General features: G+C 41.4%; 1 protein-coding gene across 21 annotated transcripts in view; it reads right to left on the bottom strand.

Annotated features, from left to right (window-relative positions):
• PAG1 (phosphoprotein membrane anchor with glycosphingolipid microdomains 1) overlaps window positions 1-17,299 on the bottom strand; it is a 109,790-nt gene that overhangs the window by 28,155 nt on the left and 64,336 nt on the right. For 7 of the 21 annotated variants that reach the window (XM_035126034.3, XM_088675657.1, XM_035126036.3 and 4 more), the window contains exon 2: window positions 16,166-16,238. The exons of 11 other annotated variants lie outside the window; for them this stretch is intronic. The gene's annotated coding sequence lies outside the window, so the exon portion shown is untranslated. The remainder of the gene's footprint in view (window positions 1-16,165; window positions 16,239-17,299) is intronic. 3 more of the 21 variants (XM_088675652.1, XM_088675658.1, XM_088675648.1) reach the window with 1 other exon arrangement.

Raw genomic sequence — 17,299 nt, forward strand, 5'->3', positions numbered from 1 at the left:
TTTGATGAGCACCCCCTCAATTCCTTCATCAAAGTCATTTATAAAGATATTGAACAACAACATCTGAATTACAAACAGATGGAATTTAAAGAAACAAGAGACCCGGAAATTGCATTTAATCCCTCCATATGTTGCTGGACTACGGCTTCATTCATCCATGATAGTTGGCCAGAATGGCTGGGTGTGAGCATTCTAATATGTAGAAAAACAAACAACTAAAGATTTCAATTCTTATTAACTCAGCACAGCTGAAAGCAGCAGTTTACAATCACTTCAGGTATTATTCCAGATGCATTTTGAAACACATTGCTTTCCGCTAGGATATGCATGCCACGGGTACATTATGACTTGCTTTTCTTCTGGAACACCCATTTATAATAAATAAAACACAAACGGAATTTGTGTTATGTTCAGTTTACTAGCCTGCCTTCCTCCTGCATAAGCAGAAATATAAAATCACACATTCTGCCCAAGGCATTGAAGCAATGAGAGCTATCCCATGGCCCCGGGAGAACCATTTTAAATTAGTAGGTTTCCTTTCCCTTTAATCTGGCAGGATAAATATAAGATCTAATAATCTGCTACTAATATTGGAAATTTTCACAGCTAAAGCATCACTCCTTCCAAACATAACTGGGTTACTTTTCTTAATAATTATGAAGAGGGGACATGGAGAGACTTTTCATAACATTTTACATGGCAAGTTAGTTTCCAAATCTGATAAACCCAAAACAGCAGCCACACACATATCCTGTCATACTTTCTTAGAAGCTGATCGAATCTTACATGGAACTGCACTTAAGACTTCTGTTTGGATAAGGTCTCCTGATAAGTATGCACATCACCAAGTAATATATCATTTGCTAGCTCACAGTCAGACTCAGATGGCCCAAGATTAGAAGGGTCTGGGATTTTGCAATCACAAAATTAGCCCCACAGAATTTGAGGGAGGAAAAGGGAATAAGCATGAACAAATGTTATAAACACTCAAGACACGACAGCCCCCTGACTTGGGTAGCTTCAGCCAGTTAATACTCCAGTTTCAAACTCATCATGGCTAAGGCCCTCAGTTCTTTTCTGCTCAGATTGGCTAAATTTCTACATATCCCAACTTTTCAAGTAAGCTAGCCAAAAATAAGCGCTGCATTTTTATATATATATAAAAACAAGGAAGGAAAACATAGAGCTAGAAAAATGGCAGGTGTTCCTTCAGAACAGGATGAGCAGGGTTCTGCAAGGCACTATTAGCAATCCTGTCCTCACCCATAGTTAGGTGCCCTGGAAGATGCTGGTTTACACAGAATGCATAAAGAACTACTTGGCACAGTGGCTGTTCTACCTCCACTATACCAGTTGCTGAATCATAGGTGGGCATAGTGCTGCTTAGCTCATGTCCTGCTTGCAGACTTCCCAAGTGTGTCTGATTGGCTACTGTGGAAACAGAATGCTGGATGAGATGAGCCATTGGCTTGATTCAGCAGGCTGTTCTTATCATGGTCTGACCTCCTCATGTTAACCTTTTCTCAGTATGGTTGAGAAGCTCTACCAAGCTTGGTCCTTTTAGACCATAGCTGCCAAGTTATCCCTTTTTTAAAGGGATTTTCCCTTATGCTGAATAGGCTTCCTCGCGAGAAAAGGGAAAACTTGGCAGCTATGCTTTAGACTAGCTCAGGGAGTGCACAGCTTGTATTATACAGATCTCTTTCGGTGTTGCCGAAATATCCAATATTTTGACAAAAGTTAGAGGACACCCTCCCAAGTGTACCGCAACTCGCATAACCTGCTAGCAGAAGATCCTGCCCAAAGTTTGAGATGCAACAGCAAACTTACAGAAATTTGGCTCATCTTTATTAAAAAATGTGCATGCAAGGCTTGGAATCCATACTGACACTATATAGCTGGAACACTACTTGTCATTTTGGAAGTGACACTTCCAACATCATCTTGACAGTTAAAATATCCTTCTGTCTGCTGTGATTAGTTTCAAGGCCATTTTACTTTATGGTACTTGCAAGGTACCTTTATGGTACATTTGCTTCTCTTGAAGCACCGTATTTTAATTGGATGGCAAGCTGGCTCCACTGTAGTGACTTTAGCTATCTAAAGCAGTCCAGCAACCTGAACTGTATGTCAAAGATGCTCAGGACTGAATCACTAGTTGCTTCTGCTGATGCCTGGAGACATGACTTGTTCGCAGTGTTTTAATTATGGATGTTTCTGTTTTAATCTTTGTGTAACTGGCTTTTATATTTTGTTAACCCACTTAGAAGCCTCTTGTGCCATTAAGTGGCACACAAACCTACCCTGTAATAAAAGGCAGGCAGTAGTCACCCCCTCCCCCATTTGCTTGAGCGCTTATGTGCTGCTTTCAGACATTTTCAGTACAACTCGGCACACTCGTCATGTGATAAGCAACAAGTATCACTATTTTGTGTGGGATAAATGGAAGTGCAGTTTGACCTTAGGGCTTAGTCGTATTATTAGAGCAAACAATCTGCTATGCTCTTGTACAGCAGCCTCTGTAAACAGACAGGCGGCAAACAAAGGGGGAGCTTTACAGAGTTTAAAATAGAAAATTGCCTTTGCATTAACAGGCTTATGGCAAGGTTACTTATGGCATATTTGCCTTTAGGACTCAGCAGGCGTGCAGTGCAGCATATTGTGTCAAGCCATCTGCTGAACAGGCAGAATCGATCTCCGAGTCTGTGTGTCCTGCTTCGCTTGCAGATTTACCCACTGTGACTAAACACACCCACATAACTAAAGATTTTTTGGGGAGGGGGGAAAGGAACTCCTCCAAACAGTTGGATTTGACCTTTCCGGGGCAGGGTGGAATAACATTTTCTATTTTCAAGGGAGAAAAGAGATAAGCTCTGAACGCACAAGTCATTTCAAGGAAAATGCAGTTTGAAAGCTTTGCTCTTTTCCAAATCTGAGCTTCAAACAAATTTCACATGGTAATTATAATAATTGAGATGTCAAAAGCATTTTATATTTACATGGTGCTGTATAAATACTGACTAATTAAGGTTCACCGTGATTTTGCTGGGAGAATAAAAGACTGCATCTTTTTTTGGATCTGACGGTTGAAACAGAGACAACACTAGTTGCACACATGAAACTGGGTTCAGAGGTTGGTCCTGAAGGGTTTTCTTTTCTATTTTTTAACACCTCAAGCAAACAAACAAACAAACAAAAAACTACCGTACACTCCTCTGCTCTAGACTGGAATTCTTTTTACAAATTACACCCACATATGTCCCAAATAAAGAAAAAAAAAGACACATATTGTTTAGAATTTGCCACCTGAGGTAGACTGCTTCACATTACATTGTGGTGAGGTCAGCCCTGAATTTGTCACTCCTTCAGTCTGCTGAAGAAAGCTGGGAAGAACTTGGCAGCCACACAATGTTCCTGTTCCAAATACTGAGTGACAAGAAATCTGCTTTCTGAGAAGCCCTTTGCCAAACGTCTATTACTCAGGAAGAATCATGCTGACTCCTTGTCAGAGTCAGATCTGCCTCAGATGCTCATCATAGCTCTTGCTACATGGCTGCACCCATCTTTGGACTACTGCAATGTGTTCTACATAGGGCTTACCTTTTAAGGTGACTCAGAAACTACAACTAATCTAGAATGCGGCTGCTAGACTGCTGGCTGGGAGTAAGCACAATTCAAAGTGTCAGTGCTGACGACCTTTAAAGCCCTAAACGGCCTCGACCCTGTATACCTGAAGAAGCGTATTCAACCCCATTGTTGAGCCTGGACACTGAGGTCCACCTCCAAGGGCTTTCTGGTGGCTCCCTGCGAGAAGTGAAGTTACAGGGAACCAGGAAGTGAGGGTCTTCTCGGTAGTGGAGCCTGCCCTGTGGAACTCCCTCCAGTCAGATGTAAAACAGATATACTATAAGACACTTAGAAGACATCTGAAGGCAGCCCTGTATAGGAAAGTTTTAAATGTTGGATGTCTCATTGTGTTTTTATATTATGATGGAAGCCCCCCAGAGTGCCTGGGGAAACCCAGATATAAATAATAAATGATTGCTATTACTGTATTTGTAAGTGTACAGAATGTGGGAAACCCAGTCAGGAAGACTCTGCCAGGAATAATGCTAAGGCAGGATTTCCCGCAGGGAAGGGATGTAGCTCAGTGGTAGAACAGCTGCTTTGCATGCAGAAGGTCCCAGGTTCAGTCCCAGGCATCTCGAGGTAGGGCTGGGAAAGAATCCCATCTGAAACCCTGGAGTTCCATTACCAGTCAATGTAGACAATGCTAAGCTAGGTGAACCAATGGCTTGATTCAGTGTCAGGAAACATCCAGTGTTCTTAGTTTCCTGAAAAGTTTCTTGTGAGATATCTTCTGAAGAAGAAAAGGGTAAGGAGAAAACCCTGCACAAATCCAGAGTGGAGTCCCTAAGATAGCTGGTGCCAAACATATTGCTCTGTTTTCCTTTGGACCACTTCAGCAAGGCTGAGAGGAGGTCTTGTTGTCTGAGGCGGGCAAAACATACTGCCCAGGCTTGCACACCAGAAAGGTTACCCAGGGAAGTAGCCTTGGGTGATTTCCATGTTCATGCTGAGCCTCTCTGAAGGGCTGGCTTGGGACATCATGGTTTCCATGGGGCTAACTCGAGTGGTTATTGGTCCACCACATTCAGCAAGCCATACCCAGGCTTTCATCTTTGTTCCAATAGCAGAGATGGGTGTTCTGATTTGGGTGTGTGTGTTTGTGGATGGATGGAAGAGTTGTACAATCCAGTTCGCTTCCTTGGAGGTTTTTAATCAGAGGTCAGATGGTCCTCTGTCAGGGATTCTTTAGCTGAGATTCCTGCATTGCAGACTGTTGGACTAGATGAGCATTGGGATGCCTTGGAAACCCAGCCAGATGGGCAGGGTATAAATAATAAATTATTATTATTTCTTCAACTGTACAGTTCTTTGATCCAGTTCTATGACATACCAGTTTCTGGTGAGCTTTGAACTCGCAACAACTCACCTCTGCAGATGGTGGTGCGGAATTCAGGTAGTCCTGGAAACAAATGGAATATGATGGATTCCTGAAAGCTCCAAGGGGTTTTCTAGTGGTTAGAACTGGCGATTCTGCTCAGGTTCTGCTCTCATTGTGCAATGATGAGACACAATAGGCCACTGCCAGCCCCATCAACTCGGACTGGTTATATTCCCTACTATATATGTTTCACCCAATTGCTTGTGGTTTTACAAGTGCTGCAAAACTGGCCAAAGACTGCAGCACACACAAGTAACTTGCACTAAGATTAGAGCAACCTGGTTGCCAAGCAACCTTTTTTTGTTTAGCAGAACGTAATACACAACAGCAGCTTGTCAACTGGGGAAGTTGTAATCAGGTACAAGGACTGGCTTAATGGCTCGTGAACACTTAAGTCATCATGCAATTTGCTGTACGTACTTTTCTCCCCAGGAGTTCCCATGGGGAAGAAGCACTTGGTGGGGCTTCTTAGATGAAAAACTTGTAGATGGACCAAATCAGGCTTTTGGACTCTCACTCTCCACCACTTGACCCTTGAGAGTACCTTTCCCACCAAGAGCAGCAAAACCATTCCGAAGGCGAAAGTGAACACCCAAGCTTACAAACATGGATCCATTACAGTGGTGCCTCGCAAGATGAATTTAATTCGTTCCGCGAGTCAATTCGTTTTGTGAAAAATTCGTCTTGCGAATCACAGTTTCCCATAGGAATGCATTGAAATTTCTTTTTTTGCCCATAGGAATGCATTAATTAAATTTCAATGCATTCCTATGGGAAACCGCGATTCGCAAGACGAATTTTTCGCAAAATGAATTCGTCTTGCAAGTCACCATCAGATTGCAAGACGCATTTGTCTTGCGAAAAAATCGTCTTGCAGGGCATTCGTCTTGCGAGGTACCACTATATATTGGAAAGGGTCACAGCTTAGCAGTAGAGAACATGCCTTGCAAGATCTCAAGTGTGACCCAAGGAAGTGATCTCAAGGAAGGGCTGGGAAAGACGCTTACCCAAAAAACCCTGGAGAGCCACTGCCAGTCAGTGTAGACAATTCTGAGCTAGATGGCCCAATGGTCTGACTTTAATGGAACTCCTGCATGCAAAGTGCTTTACTATCCACAGTCATATGAATAAATCAATTTGTGGAGTGGCTGAAAAGGGGAAGCGAACCTGCCCATAGCTGCTATGGGGTTTGAATTCCATCGATTGAGCTCTGAAACAAACACTCTCCACTGATCCACTTCCGTTAGCAAAAACATATGGTTAGTCTAAGGCCTTAATTCAGAGTGCAGGAACAGGGGCTTAGAACTAAGGCACTCCTAAGGCACTAGGAGACCTGCAGTAAAGTTTCTGTCGGATAACATTCACCCTAAAAAACCTCAGCCCTGTGTACTTGCATGAGATAGCTAGCAGCCTTCCGAATGCTGCTTTTTCAGGATGAGCAAATCCAAAGCACTAACTTCAAAGCCTGAGGCACTGGCAGCTGCTTTAGCTAGAGGTTTCTGCGTATCCCTAAATAACCTCACAGATAACAACCATACTTCTATTGTTGTAAAACTCACCATTATTGTGATCTGTTTATTGAAGAATGCCTTTGAAGTATGGATATTTTAGAAAGAGAGATCTCTTCACTTAGAACTACGCTGCCAGTTATTCAAAATATTGTTAAATCCCTGTCTAGACCTCCCATTACCATGTCTTGAGCCTCAGACATGCATAAAATGGATTATGAATTTAAATGAAGTCTAGCAGTACTCCTAACGGTGGACAAAATAAATATAAAATGCACACTTGATTCCTGCCTTTAAAATACTTCTGTGTGGTGAGTAATCCAAACAACACTGTCAAAGGCCTCTATAAAAATACCAACAGTGTTTTTAAGTCTTCCAAGAGCAAATATCTAGAGAGATTGCCATCCCATTTCTATTATTCCACTGTAACATATAATAAAAGCAACTCACAGGAATAAGAGGATTATCCTTTTAGGGTCTCAGTTTGTGGCTTTATTTAGTCATTCATTTATTTATTTATAAAGCTCACCAACTGTTTTATTCCCTGACTTTGTAATTAACTCTATCTGCACACACAAAAATAAATAATAAAGGATGTCTGCTTATTGTAAAGTAGCTTACAATGTGACTCATGTATTATACATCATTTAACTGTGTGCAAAATATGCAGGATGATGGCTTCACATCTGTTTGTGGTTATTTTGCCACTACTACTACCCTCCTCCACCCTTCCTGCTTTCAGCTGCATTTAAAAAAACCCAAAACCCTCTATCGTAATTCTGAATGGAATATCTTCCATTAATCTTCTTAAACACACAGTACAGTCCATCCAATACACTTAAGTCACAGTGATCATAATAGAGTTTGAACATGTGCAATTGTTTCTGGACCGCAACAAGAACAAGAAAGAGTAGTCAAAGGATTGTGGGGGGTGTCTTTTGTATCACTACTCAGCAGCATCTCTTTCTTAAACAGGAGATTGTAAAGTAATTTATTTACTGCAAAGTGAGATGCCTTTCAAAACGAAAAGAAGACCCTATGAGTAAATTGGTAAGTTTCCTCAGTGGCGGAGGAAGGGGATTGTGGGGTATGTGGTGTCATCACTGGGGTGTGTGTGCGACAAAATGACAAAAATATGAGTTGGTTTTTTTATAAAAAAAATTGGGCTCACTGAACTTTTTAGTTCAGTCAACAAATGTAACAAAATGCGGCTGGCACTGGGTGCCACACCGTGGGGCCAGGACTTACAGCGTGCCCTGCAGCGTGCCCGAGCCACGCATCTCTCCTGGGAGTGACGTGGACGCTTAGGCTCCTGCAGGCTCCGCACTACCTGAAACGGCAGTGTGGGACTTGCGTCTGCTCTCCGCCTCTCCCTCAGATGCCCTACAGCTGAGGGGGAGGCTCCACGCAGTGCGCCCTGCCCCCATGGGTGGCTCGCCCCACCCCGGGCTGCAGGACGCATGCGCCACATCCAGCACCCACGCAGCTAGCTACGCCGCTATGTTTCCTTTAATTAAATCATAGAAACACGAGAACCTGTCTTATGCCGTCAGAAGATGAGTCCATCTAGCTGTGTACTGTGTGCACTAGCTGGTAGTGATTTTCCAGGGTTTATGAAAAGAGTCTTCTTCAGCCCAGGAGTTGAGCTTGGGACATTCTGCATGCAAAGCAGATGCTATGGCCCTCGCAAGTCAGCAGTGCGTCATGTTAGATTGCAAGTCACCTTTGAAGCACAAGAGAGATTCCAAAGCAGCTCATGCAGCTGTTCCATGGGGTTTAAAAAAAAACACAAGCAAATAAATGGTGCAAGTTCAGCTGAGTTCATAGACATTCCTACATGTACCTGAATTTATTCTCTGGATCACTTATTTGCATCACAAAACTTACTGTCTTTCCAATTTGGCCAAATTTATCAGCTGAAATTTGTACTTGAATTACATTGGACAAAATGGGTTTTCATGAAGCGAATCATGTTTCTCAGAGGAAATGAAGGTTCACATTCGTTTTGCAGTGATATTTCCGGGCAACCTTTCTAAAGATTAATATAATACCCCTGGGACCCATAACAAAGTGCTCATTGCTAAGTGTTCCTGTTCAAGTTCCAGCCAGCCAGCCATACCTTCTTCCAGAATACTCGAAAGTCATTCCCCCTCTATCTGTTTTTCTGTCCCCGCCCCCTGCCCCACAAAGTCATTCCACACCCACCGAGAATGCTTAGTACACATTGGGCTGGTTTGGGTATTGCTCCTCACCGTAGGGTTTTCCTACTCTAAAATTGCTTGTTACTCCTAATAAACTTGGGACTCCCCTCTAGCATGCCTGCTAATACATCTCTTGTGCCTGGATGGCACCATTTTGACTACGCAAGCTGCCTTGCTCCATCTATCCCAATATTTCTTATATGATGTACTATGGTAATAGAATTTCAAAGCCGCTAAATTTACAGATTGTGTCATCAATTGTGCAATTTTATGTTATTTTAGAATCAGATCCCTCTGAAACTTCCTTTAAAACTTTCCGTTGTGTAAAATAGAGGAAGGATTGTTTCAAAAGTTTCCCTTTCCCCCATCTTTGCTTTACATTACTATCCCCTGGGGTATATAAGACATCACAGTAACCCAGGGCACAGAATTATTATACATTAAGCAATCCCTTTAGTTCAGTGTAGTTCCACCCCCACCCCACCCCACCCCGTGATAGCAATCATATTCATTTAAAAGAAGGTCATGAGTCATGGGGACGGGGAGAATGTGCACATGAATTCAACAGTGCTTAGTTTATTTTTTGGTTGCTATTTTGTTAATGTTGTTAATATAGTTTTATAAATTATGACTGCTGCAGTACTTTGTGAATTGTAATTGTGCTGTTTAGCTTATTTGTTTTGTTAATAGTGTTTTGTAGACTTTAATTGTTTTACTGATAATTTGTTAATTATTCCATATGATTTATGCTGTATTTGTGATGTTCTATTACTGTATGTTATTGTTATTTATGGTTTGTAATCCACTTTGCAATTTGTGCCAATGAAAAGAGGCATAGAAATATAATAAATGAAATCAATCAATCATTTTAAAACTGGCTGTAAATATGAAAAACCTGACATTTATCAAAGACAACTAATCTTTCTTTTGTCCCATGTTCACCAATTTTAACTCTTCCCTTCTCCTACAAGGAGAATGACAAAACCTGGTATTTCTTTTCCCTGGGAATTTCTTGTTTTATGATTAAGTGAATACAAACAACTACAGCTATGAAAACCCAGGCAGACGGCAGTGTCTCTCTTGGGTAATAAGAGCAAGATCTCCATTCTGATTTCCCTTAGTTATTTCAGCCAAGTTATATGTACTTGGCAATAAATCTGAGAAGCATAGAAGAAATGAAATCGCTCTATTTATATATTAACAGGGGGGAGGGAGGAATATATCCCGATGCCATTTTCTTTACTACCACTTATATATGGGGAAGATTTTCAATTAGGTTTTCATTTAAAGGTGGACCTGCCTATTCAATATTTTCCAAAACAATAGGTGGACGAAAACACACCCATCCTTTAAAATTTGTATCTCTCTGACTTTTGCAATACAGTTCTGCAGCCAAGCAATGGGGGGTATAACATTGTGTATAAAAATGTATATTCTAGGGCAAAGTGTAAAAATGGCTTTGCAAAATTAGGCATATTAGGCAATAATAATAATAATAATAATAATAATAATAATAATAATAATAATTTATTATTTATACCCCGCCCATCTGGCTGGGTTTCCCCAGCCACTCTGGGCGGCTTCCAACAGAAAAATAAAACAAAATAATCTATTAAACATTAAAGGCCTCCCTAAACAAAACTACATTCAAGAGAATTAGGAGAAATTTCATAATGATTTTTAAAAAATTACAAACTGCTGTGGACAATTGAACTTAAGAGTGGAAAACTGACAGGCTTGTCCATTTCTGCTCTTTTGTAACGAAATTCTAACCAGATGATAGAGATATTCCAGTAACCTCTGGATAAGTTTCAACAACTGAGGTGCAATTCCATTAAAGTATAATGGAATCACACAGCCAAACAAGAACACCCTAATAATAAAACTCTAAGCACATTTACTAGAGAGTACGCCTCACTGAACACAGTGGGACTTTCAAGTAAACATTCATAGGCTTTCTTTGTAAGTTTAATATCTTTGGAACAAGTAGATTAATAGCAAACACCTTAAAGTTCTTGTTCTTAACATACATTTGGAATATGTATTTATTTAATTATTATCTTCCAAGTTGCTAAGAGTGGCATGTCTTTTATCTCTCATTTGATTATCCTCTATGAACACTTCGAGCTACACCAATACGACACTGAAAACTAGGCAGAGCAAGCATGGTTTAAATAAATGAAAGCTTTGCAACCCCTGTTTAAACAAATCACTGGAGTCTTGGGGGAGTGTATTTTAGCACTAACATTTTGTAAGTTAATTGCTTTAAAAGTGGTATAGGAGAATTGACTTAACAGCTCTTATGACTCGGAATGAAGTTAAGTAGGAAAATTGGGAAAGGGAAAAATGCAGACATTCCACAGTATATTTAATGTTCTTTACAATCTGCCAAAGTGGGTGATCAGGTAACAGGGGACTTGGAGGAAAACTACACTATCTGAACCATGCTTCTTTCTGCAAATGAAGAGATTCTAGCATGCCAACTGGCTGGAGGACAGAGGGGAAAAGAATGATGAGTGCAGCTCAAAACATTATTTAATGCTGTTGCCTTGCAGTTTGCCTAGCGCCGAAATATACCAGCATTAGAGGACAATGTCAAAGGAACAGCAAAAGAGTATTTTCAGGAAGCTATTTGTTTTGAGTTCTCCTGCTTTCAAGACTGTAATAATAAGATGGAGCAACATATTTGGAAACGAAAGGACAGAAAACCTGGAGAATCAATTAACACTGCTGAGAATTTAAAGATCCATCAAAGTGGAAGAGAGAGAAGCAAGTGAGAAACTGTGCAATACAGATGGGATCCAGGCAACTGGGACATTTCCAAAATAGAACTCTTTGAAGGTTAGGGAACCTTCCCAAGCAGCAGCCAGAAGGAAAGATCAGCAGAGCCTATCAATGGACAAAAGAACGTTAGTCCTATGCAAGGAGTCCTTTAAATGTAGCAATTGATGAAACACAAAAACATCACCTGTGATTTTTAGTTATTTTCTTTTTCTTTTTAATAGCAAAAAAATAGAGTGATGTCACAATAGCAACAGACAATGCTACTGTATGGAAATGTTTAGGGAAATATTGCATAGAAGTGGCATTCTATGCAAATGGCAGGTGCATAGGTCAATTGCTTTCAAAATGCAAAACTGCATCCAAATGTGCATATTATGAGAATTGTGTACAAAACGAATTTTCAAGAGGATGTGGCAAATGTGGAAAGTATGGGAAACTGAGAAACTGTAACCGACAGATTTGTCCTTCTCTATAAATCAAAATTACATTGTTTTTGCACACAGAGCCGCTTGGATGTAGCCGTTCGCCTGGTACCCATAGGCAAAAAGGGACTGCATGCAGGTGAGTGCATGGAATTCCATATGAGTGAATGAGTAGGATTGCAGAAGACAGATGGATATACCTGACCAGAAAACAAGCTGGTTTCCAGGGGAGATAAGAACCTTCCTCCACATCCAGAATAGAAATGCAGGGAGGAAAGAGCTCTTTGTCTTTCTACAGCAGGCATCCCCAAACTGCGGCCCTCCAGATGTTTTGGCCTACAACTCCCATGATCCCTAGCTAACAGGACCATTGGTCTGGGAAGATGGGAATTGTAGTCCAAAACATCTGGAGGGCCGAAGATTGGGGATGCCTGTTCTACAGCATGGTCGGCCCAAGACATTTTGCTGTCTGAGGTAAAGTACAAGATAGCTCCATGAACAAAAGTGTCTAGACTGCCACCTGAATCTTACCTCGACACAGGTAATGGAAGAGAGATTTCCATTGCACTTGAGGGTTAGCTTAGAGGGAGCAGGACCTGTTGCATTATAGCTCTCCTCACTCTACTTCATGGTATGGCCAGCTCTGCTCCACTGCTCAGGAGGCTAAGAAACACTTTTGCAGGTAATAATGTTCACAGACTTTTCACAAGGCTGACCCAGAGATCCCACTCCGTTTATTTAGCTGAGTTTTTATCTACTCTTTTGTAAAGCTAAAGGAGTGGTCATCAGCGCATCTTGAGTGTAGAGTTTGCATTAGCTCAGGCATCCCCAAACTTTGGCCCTCCAGATGTTTTGGACTACAGTTCCTATCTTCCCCAACCACTGGTCCTGTTGTAGGCCAAAACATCTGGAAGGCCACAGTTTGGGGGTGCCTGCATTAGCTAATTACTCATTAGGAAATATTGAATGGACAATACTAGTCGCAGTACAACATCATTTCATGTGAGCATGCAAGAAAAGTAACGGAACAGATATTATATACTTGCGCTGGGTGTTAACCAGAACATTGGTGGTTGGGGCAGGATTCCTGCATTGCAGAGGGTTGGACTAGATGACCCTCAGGGTCCCTTCCAATTCTGTGATTCTATGATGTGGAACCTAAGGCCCGGGGGCCAGATGCGACCCAATGTCTTTCTAAATCCGTGGATGGTCTGGGAATCAGCATGTTTTTACATGAGTAGAATGTGCCCTTTTATTTAAAATGCATTTCTGGGTTATTTGTGGGGCCTGCCTGGTGTTTTTACATGAGTAGAATGTGTGCTTTTATTTAAAATGCATCTCTGGGTTATTTGTGGGGCATAGGAATTTGTTCATATTTCCCCCCCCAAAAATATAGTCCGGCCCACCACATAGTCTGAGGGACGGTGTACCGGCCCACAGCTGAAAAAGGTTGCTAACCCCTGCACTAGCTGATGTCATGCAGTTTCAGTGAGGAAGCAGCAAGATGCATGCATTTTTTAAAAGGGAACTTGGACGATGGGCAAATACCATGTGCTTCCTAGCCTAAAAAATGCCAGAGACATGCATTTTGCACCTGATACATCAGGGTAAACCACTAATTTCACAAGGAAATGCCCACTATTTTATAACCTCAGAAAGCATCATTCATCAAACTCTGCATTTAATGTAGCATATATGAATGTGGCAGATCCAGCAATTAGATTAAACATAACACATTTAAAAACAACTATGCCTTTTACCAAAAAGTAGTAAAGAAACGTATATATGCATTTGGTTGACCAAATTGAATCAATGTATTGGAACAATTTTATGAATGAAATAGGATCAAGAGGGTTTGACCCTTTCCACCTCAGTTGCACCTTAAATACAAAGATGATGTGGAAGCAGGGTAAAATTAAGCAGACCCTGTGATGAGAAAGGCATCCTGGTAACTTCAAAGCAGAAGATTAAGGTGTAGCTACATGTTACTTTGCAAATAGTAGTGTGGTATTTGGAAGTCACGGGTGGCGCTGTGGGTTAAACCACGGAGCCTAGGGCTTGCCGATCAGAAGGTTGGCGGTTCGAATCTCCGCAACGGGGTGAGCTCCCATTGCTCGGTCCCAGCTCCTGCCCACCTAGCAGTTCGAAAGCACGCCCAAGTGCAAGTAAATAGTTACCGCTCCGACGGGAAGGTAAATGGTGTTTCCATGTGCTGCTCTGGTTTTGCCAGAAGCGGCTTAGTCATGCTGGCCACATGACCCGGAAAAACTGTCTGTGGACAAATGTTGACTCCCTTGGCCAGTAAAGCGATATGAGCGCCACAACCCCATAGTCGTTCGCAACTGGACTTAACTGTCAGGGGTCCTTTACCTATTTGGAAGTCATCAGAGCGGAACAGTAGGTGGGAGGCAGCAAGCTTAACCTTGACCCAGGTTCCTGATAGCCTTTTTATGATATGTGTTTTATTGATATTTATATGTAACAAAACAAATACAACAACAAGGGAAATACGCATCCGAGGAAAGGTCTGTTTTTCAAGACTCTGTCTTTGACATGATGATACCAGTTCTGAAGAATATCTTATCTCAGTGCCCTGCCATAAAAATCCATGTGTGGAGGGAGATTGGTAATTGTGTTCCTTTGTGGCTCTCTATATACCATAAAACTATACCAAACATCATTAAAATTGTCTGTCTGAGCATTATATATTTGTACTGTTCTTTGTGCAGTCAACTGTCCCATTAGTGCCAAGAACCAATTTTTGGTACCAGTTTTCAAACACTTGGAAGTTGGGGTTTCCCAGAACTTGGCAACAGTCAATCTTACAGCTGTAATTAGAAACAGAAGCAGATCCCTATGAGTTAATTCAAGTCCTTCTCCACTAAAAATGGAAAGTAATGCCATTTGAGAGTTCATAGGAATTTGTTGGGCTGTTGCTGCACTAGCTTCTTCAAACATATTTTTTGGCCAAATGGTTTAAGAACTAAATTGTGGGCCCTTCGTGGCTGTCACCAGTGTTAGAAGTTAGTGTCTGGTGTCAAAATATGTATTAAATGATAGTGTTTCTTAATCCACGAGGGCTCTGGGTCATATTCCACTCGATGTTAGGGGGGAGTTCAAATGTAGACATAAAAATGAGTGGTTGTGTGTCGGAGAATTATCTGGGTTAAGGGGCAAGATCAAATTAGGCATCCATCTTGGGTGATGACACCACTACCCCAATGGTCTTTTATCCCCTAAATGTCCTGCTGACCCCCCCCCCCTGCAGTTGATTGCTCCCCCCACCACTTTAGTATTGAGTAGCAAACAAGGATTTTGGAATTCCGCCTCTGCTGCATATAATATATTTCTGCTTTTACATCACAACTTGCACGCCCAATTCTTCCAATTATTTTGGATATCAGGACATGCGTAGTTCAACTGTTAACAGCTAAAATATATATTGTAGGTCATATGGCTTGCAATCCCTCCTACTGTTGCCCTTGAATCAATTACATTAAGTTCAGTTGGGCTTCTGTGGAAACAGCTGTATGCCGATTGCGGCCCATGTGTTTTAATAAATAAAGCAGCATATCTATGGGAATGTTTAATCAGGCATTCGGGGTATTTCCAGGACACCTCACCCTTAGGGCACAAGAGCTTACATGGAAAACACATAGCATCTTAACAACTCACATTTCTAAATCTTCTTAAGCACAGGGAAGTTACATTTCAAGTTAACATGGAGAGAAAGATACAAGAAGGAAGTGGTTTTGTAATCTCAGATAATCAGATGTGCGCTTAGTGAGTCTACTAGAAACTGACTAGCTGAACATGTATCTAGGGCATGTGTACAGCTACTCTCAACTTACATTAGTATATTTTGATCACTTCTCCCCATATGAATGCAAAGGCAATTAAGTCTTGGTGAGGTTCCTATTTCACCTTTACCAGCTCTCAAAAGGCAACAAGCTCTTGCTTTAATTCAAAATGCAGGTGCTGTATTAGACACAATTCAGATAGCTTAGAAACCATATGTTTCTGTGTATATGCCCCATAATACCCCTCCCCTATTTTGAGAGCTATTAGGGGACTGAAATTAATATAATTTAGAATTTGCTGCTCTGAAATTCACAGGTGGGAATGGAATAAAGCCAGTGCATTTAATACCTCTAACTCAGCCTTCTAAAGTGATGCATGCTGGAACAAAAATTCTTACTTTCACATATATATCCATGGGGGTATGAATTGTTGGTGACTGACCTGGAAAAAGACCTTGGGGTTGTACCAGATAGCTTGATGAAGATGTAGACCCAGCTGTGAAAAGGGCATGTTCCTAAAGATCAGTAGGAAAGGAATTGAAAATAAAACTGCCGGTATCAGAACGCCATTATACAAATCTATGGTGTGACCACATTTGGAATACTTTGTATAGTTCTGGTCACATCAAACAAGTTGGAAAAGCTTCAGAAAAGGGCAACGAAAATAATCAAGGGAACAGATCAACTCTCCTATGAGGAAACATCACAGAATTTGGAACTCTTTAGTTTAGAGAAAAGGCAAGCTAAGAAGTGACATGATGAAATGGTGCAAAACGTTTTTCTCCCTCTTTTGTAACACTAGAACTAGTGTACATCCAACTGAAGCTGAATGTTGGCAGATTCAGGACAGATAAAATAAGCTTGCTCCCACAGACGGCAGTGATGGCTGCTAACTTGGTTGGCTTTTAAAGAGGATCAGACAAATTCATGGAGGGCAAGGCTATCAATGGCTATTAGCCACGATGGCTATGTTCTGCCTCCACTGTATTGCCTCTGAACACCAGTTGCTGGGGAAATACTGCTGCAACTCATCTCCAGCTTGCAGGCTTCCCCATGGCATCTGGTTGGCCACTGTGAGAACGGGAGGCTTTTGCATTTAGGTGAATTCAAAAAACAACAACACAAATCTCATGTAATACTACAAAGGTAACATGTAAATAGGCTTTAAATGTCTTCTGGCACAAAGTAATCTCTAAGCAGCCCATAACACAGATCTGAACCGATTGATTTAGGCCAGGAAACATCTTTACTTGTTCACCAACAATGACAGTTGAAATGCAGCTGGTCAGCTTGCTGCTGTTCTTAATCAGATAGCAGTTTTTAAATGAGATAGGCAAGAGCTGCTGTTGTCATGCAGCATGTTTCCAGAGTCACATACACAACACAGGGTGTGTGTTGCTTCTTAGAGCAGTTGCTCCCTGGGGATTAAGACACCTCAGGAGTAAAAAAGTAGCAAAAGCCCCACAAGATCAGAACTTGTGAGCAGATCCACAGAAAGCATGGGCAGGATTCTCTGGAATAAAAGCCTCGGTGCTCAACTGGGAGCTACCTCCCTTTCTGCCTCCCTTTAGGTAAA

This window comes from Zootoca vivipara, chromosome 8 (genome assembly GCF_965207765.1).
Source record: "Zootoca vivipara chromosome 8, rZooViv2.hap1.1, whole genome shotgun sequence".
NCBI classification, from domain to species: domain Eukaryota; kingdom Metazoa; phylum Chordata; class Lepidosauria; order Squamata; family Lacertidae; genus Zootoca; species Zootoca vivipara.